Source organism: Balaenoptera musculus, chromosome 5 (assembly GCF_009873245.2).
Source record: "Balaenoptera musculus isolate JJ_BM4_2016_0621 chromosome 5, mBalMus1.pri.v3, whole genome shotgun sequence".
Lineage (NCBI taxonomy): Eukaryota > Metazoa > Chordata > Mammalia > Artiodactyla > Balaenopteridae > Balaenoptera > Balaenoptera musculus.
In genome coordinates, this window is record NC_045789.1 from 114,442,252 (window position 1) to 114,463,832 (window position 21,581).

Here is a 21,581-nt window from a genome sequence, read left to right on the forward strand (position 1 = left end):
AGGGAAGCCCTGTTTGCTAGTATTTTGTTGAGGATTTTTGCATCTATACTCATCAGTGATATCGGTCTGTAATTTTCTTTTTTTGTATTATCTTTGTCTGGTTTCAGTAGCAGGGTGATGGTGGCCTCATAAAATGAGTTTGGGAGTGTTCCTCTGCAATTTTTTGGAAGAATTTGGAAAAGATGGGTGTTAGCTCTTCTCTAAATGTTTGAGAGAATTCGTCTGTGAAACCATCTGGTCCTGGACTTTTGTTTGTTGGAAGATTTTTAATCACAGTTTCAATTTCATTACTTGTGATTCATCTGTTCATATTTTCTATTTCTTCATTGCTCAGGCTTGGAAGATTATACCTTTCTAAGAATTTGTCCATTTCATCCAGGTTGTCCATTTTATTGGCATAGAGTTGCTTGTAGTAGTCTCTTAGGATGCTTTGTATTTCTGCGGTGTCCATTGTAACTTCTCCTTTTTCATTTCTAATATTATTGAGTTGTGTCCTCTCCCCCTTTTTCTTGATGAGTCTGGCTAATGGTTTATCAATTTCGTTTATATTCTCAAAGAACCAGCTTTTAGTTTTATTGATCTTTGCTATTGTTTTCTTTGTTTCTATTTCATTTATTTCTGCTCTGATCTTTATGATTTCTTTCCTTGTACTAACTTTGGGTTTTGTTTGTTCTTTTTCTCTAGTTCCTTTAGGTGTAAGGTTAGACTGTTAATTTGAGATTTTTCTTTTTTCTTGAGGTAGGATTGTATTGCTATAAGCTTCCCTCTTAGAACTGCTTTTGCTTTATCCCATAGGTTTTGATCGTCATGTTTTCATTGTCATTTGTCTCTAGGTATTTTTTGATTTCCTCTTTGATTTCTTCAGTGATCTCTTGGTTATTTAGCATTGTATTGTTTAGCCTCCATGTGTTTGTGTTTTTTATGTTTTTTCCCCTGTAATTTATTTCTAATCTCATAGAGTTGTGCTCAGAAAAGATGCTTGATGTCATTTCAATTTTCTTAAATTTACCAAGGCTTGATTTGTGACCCAAGATGTGATCTATTCTGGAGAATATTCTGTGTGCATTTGAGAAGAAAGGGTAATCTGCTGTTTTTGGATGGAATGTCCTATAAATATCAATTAAATCTATGTGGTTTATTGTGTCATTTAAAGCTGGTGTTTCCTTACTAATTTTCTGTGTGGATGATCTGTCCATTGGTGTAAGTGAGGTGTTAAAGTTCCCCACTATTATTGTATTACCATCGATATCCTCCTTTATAGCTGTTAACATTTGCATTATGTATTGAGGTGCTCCTATGTTGGGTGCATATATATTTATAATTGTTATATCTTCTTCTTGGATTGATCCCTTGATCATTATGTAGTGTCCTTCCTTGTCTCTTCTAACATTCTTTATTTTAAAGTCTATTTTATCTGATATGCATGTTGCTACTCCAGCTTTCTTTTGATTTCCATTTGCATGGAATATCTTTTTCCATCCCCTCTCTTTCAGTCTGTATGTGTCCCTAGGTCTGAAGTGGGTCCCTTGTAGACAGCATATATACAGGTCTTGTTTTTATATCCATTCAGCAGGTCTATGTCTTTTGATTGGAGCACTTAATCTATTTACATTTAAGGTAATTATTGGTATGTATGTTCCTATTGCCATTTTCTTAATTGTTTTGGGTTTGTTTCTGTAGGTCATTTTCTTCTCTTGTGTTTCCCACATAGAGAAGTTCCTTTAACATTTGTTGTAGAGCTGGTTTGGTGGTGCTGAATTCTCTTAGCTTTTGCTGTTTTGTAAGCTTTTGATTTCTCTGTTGAATCTGAATGAAATCCCTGCTGGGTAGAGTAATGTTGGTTGTAGGTTCTTCCCTTTCATCACTTTAAATATATTGTGCCACTCCCTTCTGGCTTGCAGAGTTTCTGCTGAAAGATCAGCTGTTAACCTTATGGGAGTTCCCTTGTATGTTATTTGCCATTTTCCCCTTGTTTTTTTTAATAATTTTTCTGTGTCTTTAATTTTTGTCAATTTGATTACTGTGTGTCTCAGCGTGTTTCTCCTTGGGTTTATCCTGCCTAGAACTCTCTGCATTTCCTGGACTTGGGTGACTATTTCCTTTCCCATATTAGGTAAGTTTTCAACTATAATCTCTTCAAATATTTTATTGGGTCCTTTATCTCTCTCTTCTTCTTCTGGAACCCCTATAATGTGAATGTTGGTGCATTTAATGTTGTCCCAGAGGTCTCTTATGCTGTTTTTATTTCTTTTTTCTTTATTCTGTTCCACAGCAGTGAATTCCACCATTCTGTCTTCCAGGTCACTTATCTGTTCTTCTGCCTCAGTTATTCTGCTATTGATTCCTTCTAGTGTATTTTTCATTTCAGGTATTGTATTTTTCATCCTGTTTGTTTGTTCTTTAATTCTTCTACATGTTTGTGCTTTAATTCTTGTAGGTCTTTGTTAAACATTTCTTGCATCTTCTCACTCTTTTCCTCCATTCTTTATCTGAGGTCCTGGATCATCTTCACTATCATTATTCTGAATTCTTTTTCTGGAAGGTTGCCTATCTCCACTTCATTTAATTGTTTTTCTGGGTTTTATCTTGTTCTGTCATCTGGTACATAGACCTCTGACTTTTCATTTTGTCTATCTTTCTGTGAATGTGGTTTTCATTCCACAGGCTGCAGGATTTTAGTTCTTCTTGCTTCTGCTGTCTGCCCTCCTGTAGTTTTAACAAAAATTCAATTTAAATTGCAGTGGTTGAAGGAAATCAATTAAGCTGCCTCCCTTTACCAGTGACAGTAATTGAATCATTACTTGTCTAATTGGGCCCAGCAATGTCTTAATTAACAAAGGGTTGATCTGAGTCTGAGATGACATCTTACTGTTTGGCTGTTGAATTCTGTCTTCTTCTTCATCAAAAGAAAAATAATCAAACATGTTAGAATGATTAAATAGGAGCTCTGCCTTTCAATCTAACCTTTAGGCTCCTGGAGTTAGGAGACATGGACATTTCCTCTTGTAAATTACATTCTAGACTGATTAATTGATTATTAAATGGGTGAACTGATCTTGAGTGGAAAAGGGATGAGAGATTAATTAATACTATTTAGTAAATATTAAAACGAATTGGTCCAGAAAGGAGTTAGATACCATGCATTCCTACTATGAGTTAACCCAAATTATAAAGCCATCTCCCATTTTCCCAAGGAGAAGGTCCAAAATGAGGTTTGTGGCTTTTTTACTAACTATACCATATTAATATTTAATTATAAATACATAATTGTAAAATATTAACTTTTAATATTTAATTTATTAAATAAGTTTTAAAATATGCAAATTCACTTTTATAATTACCTTATTTATATAAAAATATGCTTTTCCACATTTCTTGAAAATATTTTATTCAAGCTTTTAATATGTATCTTACAAAGTAGTATCATCACCCTCAGAGTTGCTTGTTGAATCCTCTTTGTTGAGAGAACATAATTTTGCCAGACCACATTTTTTAAGATAGAACATGTGTTGGATCAGTATATGTTATTCTCACTGGAAAATTTACCCTGAGAATATACAATCAGAAAACATTAATACATTATTTTATATTGTCCTATGTACATGCATTTATGATCTCCAAAACATAACCACACTTTCTGCTTTGCTTTTTAAGTAAATATTAGAAGCCTTGTTTATAATCAAACACTTAACAATTGTGAAGTCAGCCCAGTGAGAGTAATGAAGAAATATGTATTAAAGTTTTTTCTTATTTTTTTCACCAATTTATTCAGTTAATCATTTAATACTAATATTGACATATGTGGTTTCAGATTAATGTGTCTTCTTTCCCAAACTGTATTTGATTAATCAAAATTTAGTAAATTGAGAGAAGGTCTGCCATAACTAGACTTTGTAAGACCTTGGATATAAGATAACTATATCCTCTTATCTGAGGGTTAAAATTTTAGGAGGAAAAAACCTTTGGCTTATAATTGAGTATGCCCAGCAATAGTAATAAGGTTCAGGTCATAGAAATTTTATCATTGTTTTAAAGCAAATTCATACTATCATGACTTCCGAATTCTACATTCAATTTTATTTTGTATTTGTATCTGAAACTGACTATGATTAGTAAAAATTGTAACAGGCAACTTAGGAAATTCTCTAAAGGTGTTCATATATTATATAAAAAGTGATATACACACTACACACTCTCTTTTATTAGACCAAGAGTCCTGTGGAATATTCTTCTCCTTTTGTGTAAGGTCTTTTTGCTGAGAGAAGTAAATTATTAGCAGTGATATGTGGAAGCAATTTAATTCAACCTTAACCTTAGGGCTTTTCCCTTTAAATGTAGTAATGTCTAAATTTGACCCTATGTTAAGAAATTATGTTTACCTGTATATTATCAACTTTTGCTAATGGCAAGAAACAAACCCAAAATTGCAGCAGCTTTCCACAAGACACATTTTTTACTGATGTGGATGTAACTTGAAAGCTGTTCTTTGCTGGGCTCCACTGAGCTCAGCCCAGCTGCATGAGTCCTCTCACACCTGTATCCATTCTAAAGGAGGCGCCACCATCTGAGACATGATGTTCTCATGGCAGAGGACAACTGCTTAGATAGGACAGAGCCAACCCAGGCAAAGCATTTAAAGCTTCTATTTGGACAGGTGTATGTCACACCTACTCACACTCCATTGACTAAAGCAAGTCTCATGGCTAAGCCAATGTCAATGGAACAAGAGGGTGTATTCCCTACCAATGGGGAAGCATGGCATGGGTGGGGAGGAGCCAAATAATTGTGAGCAAATAATAACTCTACTCTAGCCTGTTAACTGATAGCTAAATCATTTTGCTGAGTATCTTTTAATTTGTAAAATTTGCTTAAACATCATTAGAATTAAAGCTAATGTAATTGAGTGTGAAGGACATACACTGCTTTTGAGTACCTACAATGGCCATGAAATTGGATGAAGATCAATCACATGAAAATCGTATAAAAGTTGAGAGAAGACACTGAATATATTTTCTAATGTACTTATAGTTTCTCATGATACCATTAATAATAATTTCCTTTATGCTTTTTAAATTCTCAGATAATTTTCATGTTTAAGGTCTATTTGGAAGTTTTTCTACCCTGTACTATTCCTGTCAGTGCAGTATCCAAATCTGGTTCTCTTCCAGCTCTCCTAGAGCTTCTAGGAGGTATTTCATTTCCTTTAGTATTTCTGCTAAAGTAGTTAGACTAAACTCTTTTCTATATATATCCTATGGAACGGATATGTAGCTTCAAGAAGTTAATGTATAAGAAGGTACATAGCATATGGAATGCATTCTAAAAGTCACATCCTTTTTTAGTCCTATGATTTCATTATGAAAATGTTGATATATTTGCTACTTTTAAGAAATACTTTATCGTTAACTTTTGCCATGATGTCCTCAAATTCTTAAGAACAGCTTATCCTGATTTTTCTCATTGACACTGAAAGCCTGGGAGTGATAATGAACATAAGAAGAAAAACAATTTTCCCACCACTTTCTGATGATGTCTCTAAGCCAATCGTATGTCCTAGATCACCAGAGGCAATTCCAATTTAAAATATGCTGCTTCACTTCCCCATAAGTATAATTTTATATATGACATCTATTTTTCATGTTTTGGTTCACAAAAATATGTTATCCTTGGAGCTTCCGGGTTGGTGAGCATGGAGATTCAGGGAAAGGGGTGCCCTAGGAGATGGCATGAAAGCTCCATGCCCTTTCCCATTACCTCGACCTATGCATCTCTTCCATCTGGCTGTTCCTGAGTTATATCCCTTTATAATAAACCAGTAATCTAGTTTTGGGTTCTGTTCCCAGGTTATGTGTTCCTTCTTAGACAAATTGACAGAAGAATTAGGAGAGGATACAGAAAGGACAGTTTATGATGATTAAAAATTTGCCACCAAGAAAGCCCTTGAAAATATAGGGCTCACACATATTATTGAATCACTTTTTCTCCGGGCATATATTCCTGGATTTTTCATGGCTATAAGATTCTATCTATGATAAGACTCATGAAATGCATGATAAATCCATTTGCTTATGAAGCATATGGGAAATATAAGATCCAACAGAAGATAGAAGAAACTCGTGCACAGAGAGTCCAATTAAAGAAATTGCCAAAAGTTAACAAAGGGTTAGCACTTAACTGAGGAAGAGGAAGAGAAGCAAAAATCTACATAGAAGAAGAAAGTTAAGAGCCTTCCTAATATTCTTTCTTACCAGCGATGGTTTTAAAGTTACATTTGAGAAACCTGACTTTCAAGGAGAGAAAGAGAGTGAAGAATTTAGGCTTTTGAATTTACCTGTTTCAGAAATTAGTGAAAAAAGCAAGAAGAAACTAAGATTCTTAGATTCTTCATGAAAAAGGAGAAGAGAAAGAACTGGAAGGAAAACCAAGTGATGCAGAAAATTTTGAGTTCAGATGTTAAAAACGATGGGGTTGAAGAGGTCAGGAAGTAGCACAGACTTCTCCACCAAGCGGAAGCAGTAGGAAAGACACAAGGAGAACCAGCAGATGGTCCTCAAGCCCCAGTTATATGTGATCAAAGCAGGAGAAGAACTCGGAAGCTTCAAAGACTCTGCCACCAACCAGAAGCAGATGAATAAAACCCTTGAAGATCGTTTGAAACTTGAATCAGAAAATGGGACATTGAGTGTATCAGACACTGCAATTGGCAGTAAGCAATTGACATTCACATTAAAGAGGTCTGAATAGCAGAAGCAACAGGAGACCGAGAAGTTGCACTGACAGGAAAGGAAAACACTTCCTGGTTCAGCAGGTCACCTGAAGTTAAGACACAGAAGAGGATGGCTGTTTCTTTGAATTTGGAAATGATCCTACTTGTGATTTGAAAGGAGGACCTCTCCCCCAAATTGATCACCATTAGAGTACATTAAACACAGAGAGGGGAATGCACATTTTTAATGTTTTGTATAAATTCCAGATGCAACTAAAAAGTTAAAGATTTGACAACTTGTCCCTATGCCTTATGGGTCAGACTTTGAAACTGGACCCCTTCCCCCCACCAAAATGGTCAGTGTGTCGCCCCCAGGGTGCTTTTTGTAAGTTGCTGCTCCCCATAAACATGGTCATTTTCCCATGGTTTTAATCAAGTAAGCCAGGTTGTTATTTTTTAACAATGTAATATGTGTGCCATGAAATGGAAGGTTATTCTGTGCTAAAAATGAAGCTTGATCATGCTCTGGGAACTTCTTTTCTTGCAATACCTGCTTCCATTCACTATCCAGTCAGTCAGTGGCCCAAGCAGTGGGAGCTGCAGACCAGTCTTCCAGCAGCCGACTGAGCTCTCCATTCTTCAGTAGGGAACTGCTGGATAGCACAGAGGGCACCTGCCAACCTTCAGACCAGCCTGGGACCTGGGATTGAGTAGCAGTAAATTTAGGAGCTGGAGCAGTTCATTCATCCTGAAATTCCTCCTTGGTTACAGCCTTTTAAGCAGCCTGATCTTCCTTTTCAGTCTATTTCAGACCTCTGAAGGAGTAGAGATTAGGTGTGACCTCCCATGGGTGTTCACAGGAGAAGGTGCCACGCATGTGCAGAACTTCCTTGGCCAGCATCTACCACATCAGACTCACTAAGTGAGCCCCTTTGTTGTTATAGGGGATGGTCTCTGTCCTTCCTGCTAGAGCCTTCACATAGTGCAGAGGACGGTCTGTTACACTGAGTGATTGTAGGCGGGTTAACATAAGATGCCTCTGTGAGAGGCTGGTGGTCAACCCTCGGATCCGTAACCACCAGAAATCATGACCCCCAGAAGGCTACCTGGATTTGGTTGGTGAATATTCCAGGAGTTAAGCAGCCAGCAGTAGGAGTGGCTCCAGTGACAGCAGCAAACTTCAGCACAGCTCAATCACCAGTAACCTTGGAGGATATGATACAGATATCAGCTGAGTTTTCAATGGCACAAGCTGCCGGCAAAGGCTTCTAAGCTTTTCCCAGTTTCTCTTCATATTTATGATGTAGATGTCACTGCTTTTTTTTTTTTTTTTTTCTTGTAGATGTACTGTTCCATTTGGAAGTCAAGGTTGTTGACACCTAATGGGTTCCTGCTGCAAGGAATTTGTGGTCATCCTCCTCCCTCATTAGCAGAATATCAAGGGCTCTGGACATGGTGAAAGTTTCCATTTAACTTATGATAGGAACCCAGAACAATGCTGTATGGACCCCTCTATGGGTAGTGCAGAAAGGTGAGTTGTATTTTGATTTGTATTTTTATTATTATCAACTTGCACATTTTTTTCATGTGTATTGTCAGTTTATATTTCTTCATTTGTGAATTATCATGATGTTTTCCCATTTTTCTTTGGAGACTTTGTCTTTTGCTAAGTTGGAAACATCCCTTATATATAGTAGCTAGTTTCAACACTCATCCCTCAAACGTGTTGCTAAAATACTTTCTCAGTTTGGGGCTTTCTTTTTAAAATTCTTTAAAGGTATTTAACAAGCAACTTTTATGTGTACGTTTTATAGTTTTTGACCAAAAATGAGGTACTGAAAATAGGTTTTCAGGAAAACTAATTTAGCAGTGGTAGGCAGGGTTGATTAGCTAGGGAAAGCTCAATTAAGATATCAGTTCATAATCAAAAAGTGAGACAAGTTTCTGCAGTCAGAAGCTGGAGATGGAAACAAAACATAATGAATAAGTATCAGATGCCTTTTAAGGGAAGAATGATAGGAATTGGTTCAATGTAGGATCTAAAGAGATATTAAGACTAAGAAAAATGTATCAGTGCTAGAAACATAAATGTTAGCATGCTGCCCCATTGTTTTTCTCAAAGTTTGTTTTCTTTGATTTTAAGTAAACTGAGTTTAAGGTGTCAACAATCTACAAATATGAACACTGAAGAGTTCTTAGGAATTTTTTTCTACCACATCTTTGATAAGCATTCCAAAATAACGAAACTCAAATTCATGTTTTGTTTTATTTCATTATAACCATTATTTGTGTTGTTAGCTAGTGGCCACCAGGTACAGAGGATTTTCTCAGTCTTCCCTCTAACTTACTACTACGGTTGTGTTACTCCTCCTGTCCCATATTGGTCCCAAGTCACAGGTGTGTGATCTGCTGAGACATGAGACTCCAATCTCTACTCTGCTTCCATCCCTGCCCCTATGTTCCAGAATTACCACCCACTACATATCTAAGCCCAAGCTTACTACATATATGGAATCATGGGCAATGGCAAATGGCTTGGCTGATCAGGAGTCTGGAAAGAGAAAGATTAAAAGATCAAGTTCAAGGAGGTCTGAGGTAGAGGCATGTGGATGGACACAGGAGAATGGGCACATGTGGAGAACAAAAAGTAGCACTGATACATTGCTGTCTCTTGGTACAGGACTGTGACATCTTGCTTATAAAAGGTTGTCATAAGAATCCCATAGAGAGGATTCTCTGCTACTTTCTCTGTCCATCTGACAATCTCTTATCCACAATCCAAAATCCAAAGATTTCTGACATCCAACCGTTATTTTTTTTGCAAATTCATTTGGCAGCAGAAATTTACTTGAACTGACATGATGACATTTATAGTTTTAATTATTATTAATAAAGCCAATAAATTAAAGAGCCCAGATGTCATGTGATTTTCCAATACAATAAGGATTACAATGGTGAGAAGAGCACCCACATTACTAAGAACGCAGGTGGTGGCTCTTTTCTGCAGGCTGGGGCAGGAGAACGTGCTGTAAGACTAAGCTCACTGACAACAGTAGAAATGAATAAAGTCCCCAAACAATAAAGGCCAGTGGTGTTGCTTAACCATCAAAAGCCTGGTCATAAGCTTAACCATCAAAAGCAACTGATCATAATGACCCTCATGTCATCTATCACTGTCGCACCAGTGCCTCTTCCTCAGCTCACATCTATGGCTGCAACGAAGATCCTTTACAAACAGCTTATGAAGGGGCTTGGGTTCATGAATGGGTAAGCTGGGGATGTGGGTACAAGACAGAAATAGGTGGCAACGGCACTATAGCCTCATTCAGGGTAAGATAGAGATGATATTAAATCATCTCAATGAGGAGAGGTTCAGACAGCACCCTGCTCATCCATTTTGTGTGGACAGAGAAGTGGCGCAAGCTTAGAATATGTATGGAATCATGGGCGATGGGAAATGGCTTGGCTGATCAGGGGACTGGAAAGAGAAGTGTTGAAAGACAAGTTTCAAAGAGTTCTGGGTAGAGACATGGGATTGGGCATATGAGAATGGTCACTCATTGTGGAGATATTCATATCACATGTTAATGCCCACCAGAGATCTCCACCATGAAAGCAGAACTAAACATCCTGGTAAATAAAACTGAATTGGCCAGTTTACACAAGCCAGCCTCTGGCATCAGCCACCCTGGTGCTGACACAGTGGACACAGAAAAGAAGTTTCCATGATGACAGAGCTGGAGGCTATGCAACCATATGGGCTCCTACTTGCCAAAGCTACAAAATGTCCAACGTGCCAGCAATAAAGACCATTGCTGATCTGTTCATATGGCATGAACTGGTCACGGGAGGCCAGCTGAATACATTGGACTCCTTCCGTCTTGTAAGGTATAGTGATTCATTTTGATAAGAACAGGCACATATTACAGTTATGGAGTCGTTTTTCCTACCCATGATACCTTAGCCAGCACCATTGTCCTAGGGTCTGTAAAACATGTGATTCATCACTACAAGACTCCATGTAATATTATGTCAGATCAAAGGAACCATTCTATAGAAATGGGGGTTTGTTGACGGTCCATGACGTGATTCACCAGACATATTACACTCAGTGCCATCTAGAAGCTTCTGGCCAGATAGAGAAATGGAATAGCCTGCTGAAGGCTAAGCTGAAGTTCAGAGAAGATGCTTTACAATGACTCCATTCCTTCAGGACATAGTGTCCACTTTAATTCAAAGGCCTTTATATGATGGTGTGTCTCCAGTAAGTAGAATGTATAAGTCCAGAAACCAAAGTGCAGAAGCAGGATTAACCCCGCTTATCATCACTCTCAGTGATGGCAAACTCACCTGGCAAATTTGTGCTTCCCTTCCCTGCCACTCTGGGCGCTCTTCCATCAAAAAGAAACATTTCCACTAGGACACAGCAAGAGCCCTACTGAACTATCAGCTAAGGGTTGCCTCCTAGACACGTCATGTTCCTCTTGCAAATGACCAGAATGTGAGTGGAGTTAGCATACTGGTAGGAGTAATTGACCGTTTTTCACCAGTAGAAGTAATACAAAGGGGGCAGGGAACAATATATCTGATATTCAGATGATCATTGGGGTACCTCTTGGTGTCCCCTTCCCAAGTTTTGGTGGTCAATGGAAAAGTTTAGTAATATTTTTCTGAGAAAACTTGGTGACCTGGGGCTCAGAAACCTCAAGGATGGTGGTCTGGGTCATGCCAAGGAATCATAAATGTCCTTCCCTGAACCTCTGGCTCAAAGTCTGATTCCTGTAGAACCTATCCTGAGACTGCATGTTTATTTAAGAGTGACACCTCAGACATGGCTGGAAATGTCATGTACTATATGGTATAAATACTGTATTCCTTTTTTAAAATATGAAAAGCTTTTAATTCTAAAGTGTTGTCAGCCCCAAGTTTTCAGATAAAGGATTTCAAACCTGCATTTACCGAATAAAATAGAATAGGGGAAAGAGGCTATAAGGATTAGATTATTGATCTTTTGTGCATCTTTTATGTTTGCTTATGACCAACACTTCCACACTTTGTCTTCTTCTTTGCAAAAATCAGTCTTCCTCTACCACTGCCTGACTCAGGAATCTTCCATAAGCCTGGCTTTCCAAGAAGGTTCACTTTTCCTTCTCATATAATCTCCAAACAATGACATCTAGAAGACCTAATGTTCATCTTTAAATTTTTATTAGATTATATCTTTCTCAGTACAAATATTTAAGTATTTTCCAAGGAATACCCTCCTCAAATTTTCTAAATTAAAATTAAGCAAATTATCTGCTACTAACAGCCCGGGATTAGACATGTTTTCTCTTTGACACGTTACAGAAGTTGCTTGGCAAAGATGAAGAGTAATGACTAGAATGAACACTTACAACTAATGATTAGGATTATACATTCTATCTATATTTCTCAAAAAGATTGCTTCCTTGTAAACACTGCAGTGTTTGAAGTGTTATCTGGCATTATAGCTCCATCAAGTGGTAAAATTGACATGAAACTGTAGGATTATATGCTTAGTCACCAAATGCATTCAGTTTAATTTCCATACTCGAATTCCTATCAAGGCTGTATTTATAATTAAATATCACCTCATTTCAAAACACAACCTGAGCTATTCTTAATTTGGACATTCTGATGATTTATTTATGGACAAAGATGGAGTATTTAGTTTTTTGGCGGGGGGGGGGGGTAAGGAAACTGAAGAAATCACATTTTCCTACTATTTATTTTGATTCTTTACTATCTATAAATTACACTTTGCTACTGGGAATGGCTATTGTCAGGCCTCAGGTCCTCGCTGACTTTTGGCCAGAGGCAGTTCCTTACCACGTGGGCCTCTCCATATGGCTGCTCACAATGTGCCATCTTGTTTCTCTCTCAGGGCAAAAGATCCAAGAGAGGAGGAGAAACAGTGAGAGAGCAAGAGCAAAATGCAAGTCACAGTCTTTTTGTGATGTAATCTCAGAAGAGACATCCCACCACTTTCACTGTTTTTTCTGTTCATTCGAAATGGGTCCAGTGTGCACTCAAGGGGAGGGGATTACACTACAACATGAATACCAGCAGGCAGGGATCACTGGGGGCCGTCTTAGAGGCTGCCTATCACAAGTGCTTTCCTGAAATAAATGCATAACCTGAAAAACTCATATTTTATAAAAATTCAAATGTATTATCATTCATTCATAGACACTAATAATTTTATTAATAATAATAGGGTTTACTATGCTCCAGGTACTATTCTAAATGTTGACCACATATTTACTGATTAATTGTCAACTCTCTAATCCTTGTAACAACCATATAAGGTAAATACTATTATTATGCACACCATACAGATGGGGAAATGAAGGCACAGAAAAATTAAGAAATTTGTCAGAATTTGAAACTAGGCCATCTGGCTCCAAGGAGAATATAGTGTTTAATATGCTTTCTACTTGCCGTACAACAGAAATTCTAAATTGAAGATGAGGAACACCATTGAAAATAAAAGTAAAAACAGAATTTCAGCAATGATTCTCAGCTTCCTATTATTCCAACTGATAATTTAAAAATATAAATACAGTGACCCAACTTCTGCTTCACCTTCAATAGCCCTAGTTTACGCCAATATCCTGGTATAATTGTTAATGATTCTTTCACCCTCAAAAGTGTCCACATTTAGATACTAAATTATATACACTTATATTTTTATATATATGCTTTAAAAGTGTCCCAACACATCTGAAGACTACCACACATTTCATGAATGGAGAAAATTCAGTCTCCCCCTCATACCTCCAGGTGATTCTGATGTGGCCCTAAGGGTTGATAGTCACTTTTTTAGATAGTGAAAACTGTAAGAAAAGTAATGGTGCAATAATATCACAGAGAGTTTGCCTTGATTAGGGAGCAGCACAAATCATTTAGCTGACTCCCACACAAATCTAGAGGCAGAAACTCAAATATATTGAAAAAATTAATTATAAAAATATCATGTTGTTTTTAGAAGTTGTCTATGACTTTGTCTTTTAGAAATGCAATGTAAAATGTGGGTCTGGTTACGTTGATTAATTTTTTCAGTAAAGATATCCCAATTAGACAGATTATAGTCCAAGATTTTTAAGAAATTATTTTAGGTTGCCTATGTTTATTAAATTGAGTTGCTAAGCAGGTAAATGCATACATTATTAACAAAACATTTATTTTTCAAGTTAGTAAGGACTAAACAGACTAAAAATTGTTGAAACAGATACTCAGAAGTAAATGTATAGAAAATAACTAAGAACATGCAAATTTTCAGATACTGCCATAGCAGAGAAAGGTTACACTTTGATCTTTAGCCAGAAGAGGGCATTACATGACTACCATTTGGTGGTGTGTTACTATATGTTTTTTTTTTAAATCTAGAAAGACTAGATCTATGAAAAAAAACTGAATGATAGCATCTAAAAACTATACACTGAAATTATTTAATAAAAATAATTTTCCAGGGACTTCCCTGGTGGCACAGAGGTTAAGAATCCACCTTCCAGTGCAGGGGATGGGGGTTCAATCCCTGGTCAGGGAACTAGATCCTACATGCATGCCACAGCTAAAGAGCACATGAGCCGCAACTAAGGAGCTGGTGAGCTGCAACTAAGGAGCCCAGGAGCCACAACTAAGGAGCCTGCCTGCCGCAACTAAGACCTGGTACAACCAAAATAAATAAATGAAATAAATAAATCAGCTCAATTTAAAAATAATAATAATTTTCCAAATGATTCTGCTTAAAGTAGTCAGCTTTCTTTCTACCTGAGAATTTAATAAACTTATTATTTCATTATACATATGGTCACTATGTTTTATTACAGCCAAGGATTTAAGATGGAGGAAGATTATTCATTGTTAAAACTTACAGGACCCTAAGAACCCCCCATTCTAATTTCTTCATTTTACAAATGATACAGCTGGAGTTCAGAGATGTTATGTGGCATGCCTGAGATCCCCAGGGCTGGCACTGTCATCTGAGACTGAGTCTCCTCTAACCATTCCCCTGAGACCCGCCCTTCTATAGTCTCCAGCTCACCATCACATCAAAGCACCACCCCAAAGGCTGACATGGGGGGCTGAATGATTCATGTCAGAACCTCCAGCAGCACTGGCAACACCAAAAGAAGAAGTAGCAACTCACTTGTAAATATGCAAGTTAATACAATTTAAATATAAACATTTTCCATTGTGACCATACCTAAGAAATATTTCTAGTAGAACAAAATTCTCTTCTTTTCAAAATGAAATCAAAATGCTTCTCCATGAAAGGGACACAAGAGAAGATAGCAAGCCCTACATTACTTTTCCTGCTGGCCCAAATAATGTTGGCCTCTGGTCACAAAACAATAGTATTGTAGAACCAGACGTCAGCAATCAGATTGTCTCTCTTATTTATAAACATTTTATAATGAAGAATCTAAGGCCCTTGGAGGTTAAATTATTGGCTCAAGGACACAAACCTGGCAAACGTCAGAAGTGATGGATCACTTAAGGTCTGTGGAAGGCAGAATTCTATGATGTCCTTTTCCCCGGTGTTGTTTCCCTGATTAAATTACCTTCCGAGGCCAAAGGAATTTTGCAGATGCAATTAATGTTACTAATCAGTTGACCTTAAAATAGAAAGATTATCCCAGTGGGCTTAATTTAATCACATAAGCCCTTTAAGGGAGGATAATTTTCTCCAGCTATGGGCAAGGAGGACCTCAGATGTTTTCAGAGTATGAGAGGAATTGGATGTGAAGAACTAACGTTCTCCATCCTTGAGATGGAGGGCCAGGTGGTGAGGGAAGCCAAGACTGAGAGCAGCCCCAGATGACAATGAAAGGAAGACCTATAACTGTGAATAACTGAATTCTGCCAAGGATATAAAATAAATTTGGAAGCAGATCCTTCCCAGCGCATCCAGATAAGACCCCAGCCCCAGCATCTTGATCTCAGCCCTGTGGGATCATAAGCAGGGAATCCAGTTGAGCCCACATGGAATTTTGACTAACTGTAAGATAATAAATGGATGTTCTTTTAAGCTGTTGAATTTGAGTAATTTGGCATATAGCCATAGAAAACTAATACTAGGACTAACTTGAAAGCAGAAAGCATTTGAGATTTTAAGAAAGAGGGACTTCAACCTAAGGATTTTCTTACACCAATGATGAGAGAGCAGAGAGGCTAAATGGAACACAGTGAGGCAACTCTGATTAGCAGCTACAGAAAGCTACTGCCAACCCAAGGTCAGAGGACAGTGGGAAGTAGGTGACTGGAGCCCATGGGTTGGATTCACACAGCAGCAGCTGGAACCAGAGAAGCCTGTCCAGGTGGTACTTGAGGCCATTGAAAGAGCTGTGGTAACTGCAGGACCCACAGCCTGAGGCATAGGGAGGGCGTGAGTCTTCCTTCTTCCGCCTTCCAATCTTCCCAGAGTGTCTCCCATTGACTAGACCCTGCTGGATACTTGGTGATACAGGAGCCTGAGAAAGAGCATGTAGAGGTCAGCATCCTGCCACAAAGAGCAGAGCAGGGAAAGGACAAAAAACGGGTCTATGGCAAACCAACCCAAAACAGACACAGATAGTGTCAGAACCTTCAAGAAGACAAGGCAGTTAGAGTTCAGGAACTGTGCCAGGTTATTTATATGTGTTATCTCTCTTAGTTCATACTTGGTATGAATAGCTTCTTTTTTGTATTCCTGTCTTACTGACTAGGAAATCAAGGTCTAGGGAAGTTCAAAATATTTGCCCCAAATTATATTGCCTTAAATAATAGATGATGTTTTAGGTGCAGGTTTATGTAACAATCATGAGCCAACTTGAAGGAGTCACCAGGAAGCCCTATAAACGCTACCGTTTGAAGCTGTAGGAAAATATGAATAAGGTAGAAAAATTACACGCAATTTTATATTTTACTTCCCTAAATAACTTTCATTTTTACTGGAAAGAAAATACATTTCAGATCATTATTTTCAATAGTTCCGCAGTTCAATAGATTTTGTGTTCACCTGTTGGGGTTAGGTTTATCATTCCTCCAGCTATAATATAAGACATTTCCACTTATAATCACAGAATTAAATCTGCATGAAGGCTCACAAGATTAACTTGTACGTGCATTTCCAGTGTTATTTTCTGAGATTTACATTCCAAAGATCTATGTTGCAGTAATGTTATTTCGTGTGGAAGAATTACCTGCTTCTTTTTAGTGTTAATTTAATATATTAATAATAAAGTATGCCATGACAGAAGGGCAGGAAGAGGAATATTTATGCCTAGTAGAGCAATGGTCTCCAAGTCAAATATAAACAATATTGACTGGAGTGGGGAAACACGTTCTATTTATATTTAATTTTACCTAAAATGAGAAACAATTAGTCTTTTATATTCTTTAATGTAAATGTATGGATCACTGCTGACACCTTCATCAGCTCTGCAGGTCAGATTCTCATATGGTTCCACATTCCTAATACCTCCAGAGCAACCTGATGTGTTGAAGATGTCACTTTTTTTTTAATTAATTAATTAATTAATTTATGGCTGTGTTGGGGTCTTCGTTTCTGTGCGAGGGCTTTCTCTAGTTGTGGCAAGCGGGGGCCACTCTTCATCACGGTGCGCGGGCCTCTCACTATCGCGGCCTCTCTTGTTGCGGAGCACAGGCTCCAGACACGCAGGCTCAGTAGTTGTGGCTCACGGGCCTAGTTGCTCCGCGGCATGTGGGATCCTCCTAGACCAGGGCTCGAACCCGTGTCCTCTGCACTGGCAAGCAGATTCTCAACCACTGCGCCACCAGAGAAGCCCGAAGATGTCATTTTTACATTTTGGTCTTTTATAGCATTTTGCTAAGTATTGATACGTTTCTGTCCCCACTTAAATGTATTCATAGATAATATTGTTTTATGTAAACTGTACTAACCCCTAAAAAATAGGTAAGTAGCATAAAACTATCCCTTCAATAAAATTGTATATAATTCTGACAATGCAAGTATGAAGAAGGAAGCAATAAGAAAACGACAGAGCTGATACTTCTTTTCCTGATATTAGCACTTTTTCAGTCACAAGGGAGTAATATCCATGAAGATTTAATTAAATATAACATTCAATCACATCATTCTCACAAAACTATATTCTTACTAATCATATTTGTACTGAGAGCAAAAATATTTTTGTACCATTATAATCATTTAAAATAGGATATTGCCAAAGCAATCTTGAGAAAGAAAAATGGAGCTGGAGAAATCAGGCTCCCAGACTTCAGACTATACTACAAAGCTACAGTAATCAGGACAATGTGGTACTGGCACAAAAACAGAAATATAGATCAATGGAACAGGATAGAAAGCCCAGAGATAAACCCACGTGCATATGGTCACCTTATTTTTGATAAAGTAGGCAAGAATATACAATGGAGAAAAGACAGCCTCTTCAATAAGTGGTGCTGGGAAAACTGGACAGCTACATGTAAAAGAATGAAATTAGAACACTCCCTAACACCATACACAAAAATAAACTCAAAATGGATTAAAGACCTAAATGTAAGGCCAGAAACTATAAAACTCTTAGAGGAAAACATAGGCAGAACACTCTATGACATAAATCACAGCAAGATCCTTTTTGACCCACCTCCTAGAGAAATGGAAATAAAAACAAAAATAAACAAATGGGACCTAACGAAACTTCAAAGCTTTTGCACAGCAAAGGAAACCATAAACAAGACGAAAAGACAACCCTCAGAATAGGAGAATATATTTGCAAACGAAGCAACTGACAAAGGATTAATCTCCAAAACTTACAAGCAGCTCATGCAGCTCTGTATCAAAAAAACAAACAACCCAATCCAAAAATGGGCAGGAGACCTAAATAGACATTTCTCCAAAGAAGATATACAGATTGCCAACAAACACATGAAAGGATGCTCAACATCACTAATCATTAGAGAAATGCAAATGAAAAGTACAATGAGGTATCACCTCACACCAGTCAGAATGGCCATCATCAAAATATCTACAAACAATAAAAGCTGGAGAGAGTGTGGAGAAAAGGGAACCCTCTTGCACTGTTGGTGGGAATGTAAATTGATACAGCCACTATGAGAACAGTATGGAGGTTCCTTAAAAACTAAAAATAGAGCTACCATATGACCCAGCAATCCCACTACTGGGCATATACCCTGAGAAAACCATAATTCAAAAAGAGTCATGTACCACAATGTTCATTGCAGCTCTATTTACAATAGCCAGGACATGGAAGCAACCTAAGTGTCCATCGACAGATGAATGGATAAAGAAGATGTGGCACATATATACAATGGAATATTATTCAGCCATAAAAAGAAAAGAAATTGAGTTATCTGTAGTGAGGTGGATGGCCCTAGAGACTGTCATACTGAGTGAAGTAAGTCAGAAAGAGAAAAACAAATACCGTATGCTAACACATATATATGGGATCAAAAAAAAAATGGTTCTGAAAAACCTAGGGGCAGGACAGGAATAAAGATTCAGACGTAGAGAATGGACTTGAGGACACAGGGAGGGGGAAGGGTAAGCTGGGACGAAGTGAGAGAGTGACATGAACATATATACACTACCAAATGTAAAATAGATAGCTAGTGGGAAGCAGCCGCATAGCACAGGGAGGTCAGCTTGGTGCTTTGTGACCACCTAGAGGGGTGGGATAGGAGGGTGGGAGGAAGACACAAGGGGAGATATGGGGATATATGTATATGTATAGCTGATTCATTTTGTTATAGAACAGAAACTAACACACCATTGTGAAGCAATTATACTCCAATAAAGATGTTAAGAATAAAAAAATAAAATAAAATAGTATAATCTGTATATTTTGTCTTTGTCACCTATTTTTATATTTCTAATTTTCTTCATGTTTTAAGATGTTGACAATATGCGAGTACAGTTGCAAATGGACACAATGTGAAACTGAATACAGGGACATATATTGGGGTGCATGCTCAAAATATGATGGGAATACCTGATCTTGAAAGTTTGGTGAAAATTGTTTAGAGAATCTTAAGAATATAGCAACACAAAGGAATAATTAGTAGTTTGCATTTTCATTAACTAAAGGTTAGTTTGTTAGTGTGCTCTTGCCCAAGGTTACAAAACTATTAAACAGTGAATCCAGAATTTGAGCCCAAGCAGTCTTACTTCAGAACATATATTATTTCTCTCCTTTCTATCAGAACTTTCAACATTTCTTATACTTAGAAAAGTGTTTCAAGGTAGTATTCTGGCTGCATATACAAGAGACAGAAGAGTTTTTATTTATACTTATTTCTATTGTATAGTGTAAAGCTTAGTTAGGAGCTAGTGATAAAATACTGCCAGATTGTATATCTTTTTATTTTCAGATGGGCCTTTTAAGTGTAGGGAACCTGTGAGTCTGTTGGAGGTGACTTCTTTTCTTCATACATATATGAAATGCTTTACAGTACATAATGCACTCATTCATTCACTCACTCATTCATTTTCACACACTCAACTAGTATTTATTGAATAATATCTAAGTGCCAAGCACTACTGTAGGTGCAGGCAAGATAGCAGTAATCAAAATAAAGTCCCTGGTCTCAAGTAACTTACAAATATTATACACTGTCTTAGTCTTTTGGGGCTGCTATAAAAAACACCATAGACTGAGTGGCTTACACAACAAACAGGTCTTTCTCATAGTTCTGGAGGCTTGAGGAATCCAAGATCAAGGCACTAGCAGATTTGGTGTCTGGTGAGCGCCTGCTTCCCGGTTCATAGACCGCAGTCTTCTAGTGATATCCTCATATGACTGAGGAAAAAAAGGAGAGAGCTCTCTGGGTGCTTCTTTTATAAGGACACTACTCCTGTTCATGAGGGAACAACCTTCATGACACTAATCCCCACCCAAAGGCTTCATCTCCTAATACAATCATATTGGGGAATGGGAGTCCAACATAAGAATTTTGGAGGAATACAAATATTCAGTCCCCAATAGACACCAATTGTTACTATGTTAGGCATGAGAATAAGTAAGCTAAACATAAATACAGATTTTTCCCTTTTTTAATTCTTTCCTTGTATGCACTATGATTGACCTCACAAAAACAAAGCATAAGCAGGGTTGCAAAAGGAGAGCTATATTTCATCGATTCTGTTCACTCTCCCTTTGGCAAACTCTCTTCTCTCTCATTTGCCACAATCCCCATCCAACCCAGACCCTTGTGCCTCTGGTCTGAGGGGCTACCACAGGCACCCATCGTATTATTCCATTCTAGATCTTTCTCCCTGGCAGTGTCAAATAGTCCACGTGATTCTTGATTCCTTCCTGGTTGTAAAATGTAACTGTCAGTCCTATTTTCTTAAGACAATTTTAGATAGGTTTCTAACTTGACACACTCTTTTGATAAGAATGTTATTAATAAATATTTTCTAAGTAGCATAGAATAACCATTCTATTAAATTAATGTCTTCCATCATTTCAGCAGGCAATGGTCAATGTAGTATGAAAGACTACATCAAAACAAGGCTAGGATACAGAGGATGGCTTTTATATTATAAATTATATTCCATATTATATTGCAACATAATATGGAAAAGTTATTTTAGTATAAATATATACTAGAAATAATCTAGGATTATTCATGCAGGATTTAATCTTGCCAGTGCTTAATACCTTTTTTACATAGACCCTAAGAATAAATCATATCACCATAAGACTCTCTCTTATCTTCCCTGTTCCATCACAGGATGTAATTGTCCCTCCACCCCCACTGCCATCCCAACTTTGCCCTAACACACACACACACACACACACACACACACACACTTTGGATCCTATCCAATAACAGAACTGTACACAGAGTACTAATCAACAAT

General features: G+C 37.5%; 2 pseudogenes; one reads left to right on the forward strand and one right to left on the reverse strand.

Moving 5' to 3' along the window:
• Nucleotides 1-3,207: 3,207 nt before the first annotated feature.
• Nucleotides 3,208-6,852, forward strand: LOC118895339 (annotated as a pseudogene).
• A 629-nt stretch (nucleotides 6,853-7,481) lies between these two features.
• LOC118896034 lies at nucleotides 7,482-8,160 on the reverse strand (annotated as a pseudogene).
• Nucleotides 8,161-21,581: the final 13,421 nt, after the last annotated feature.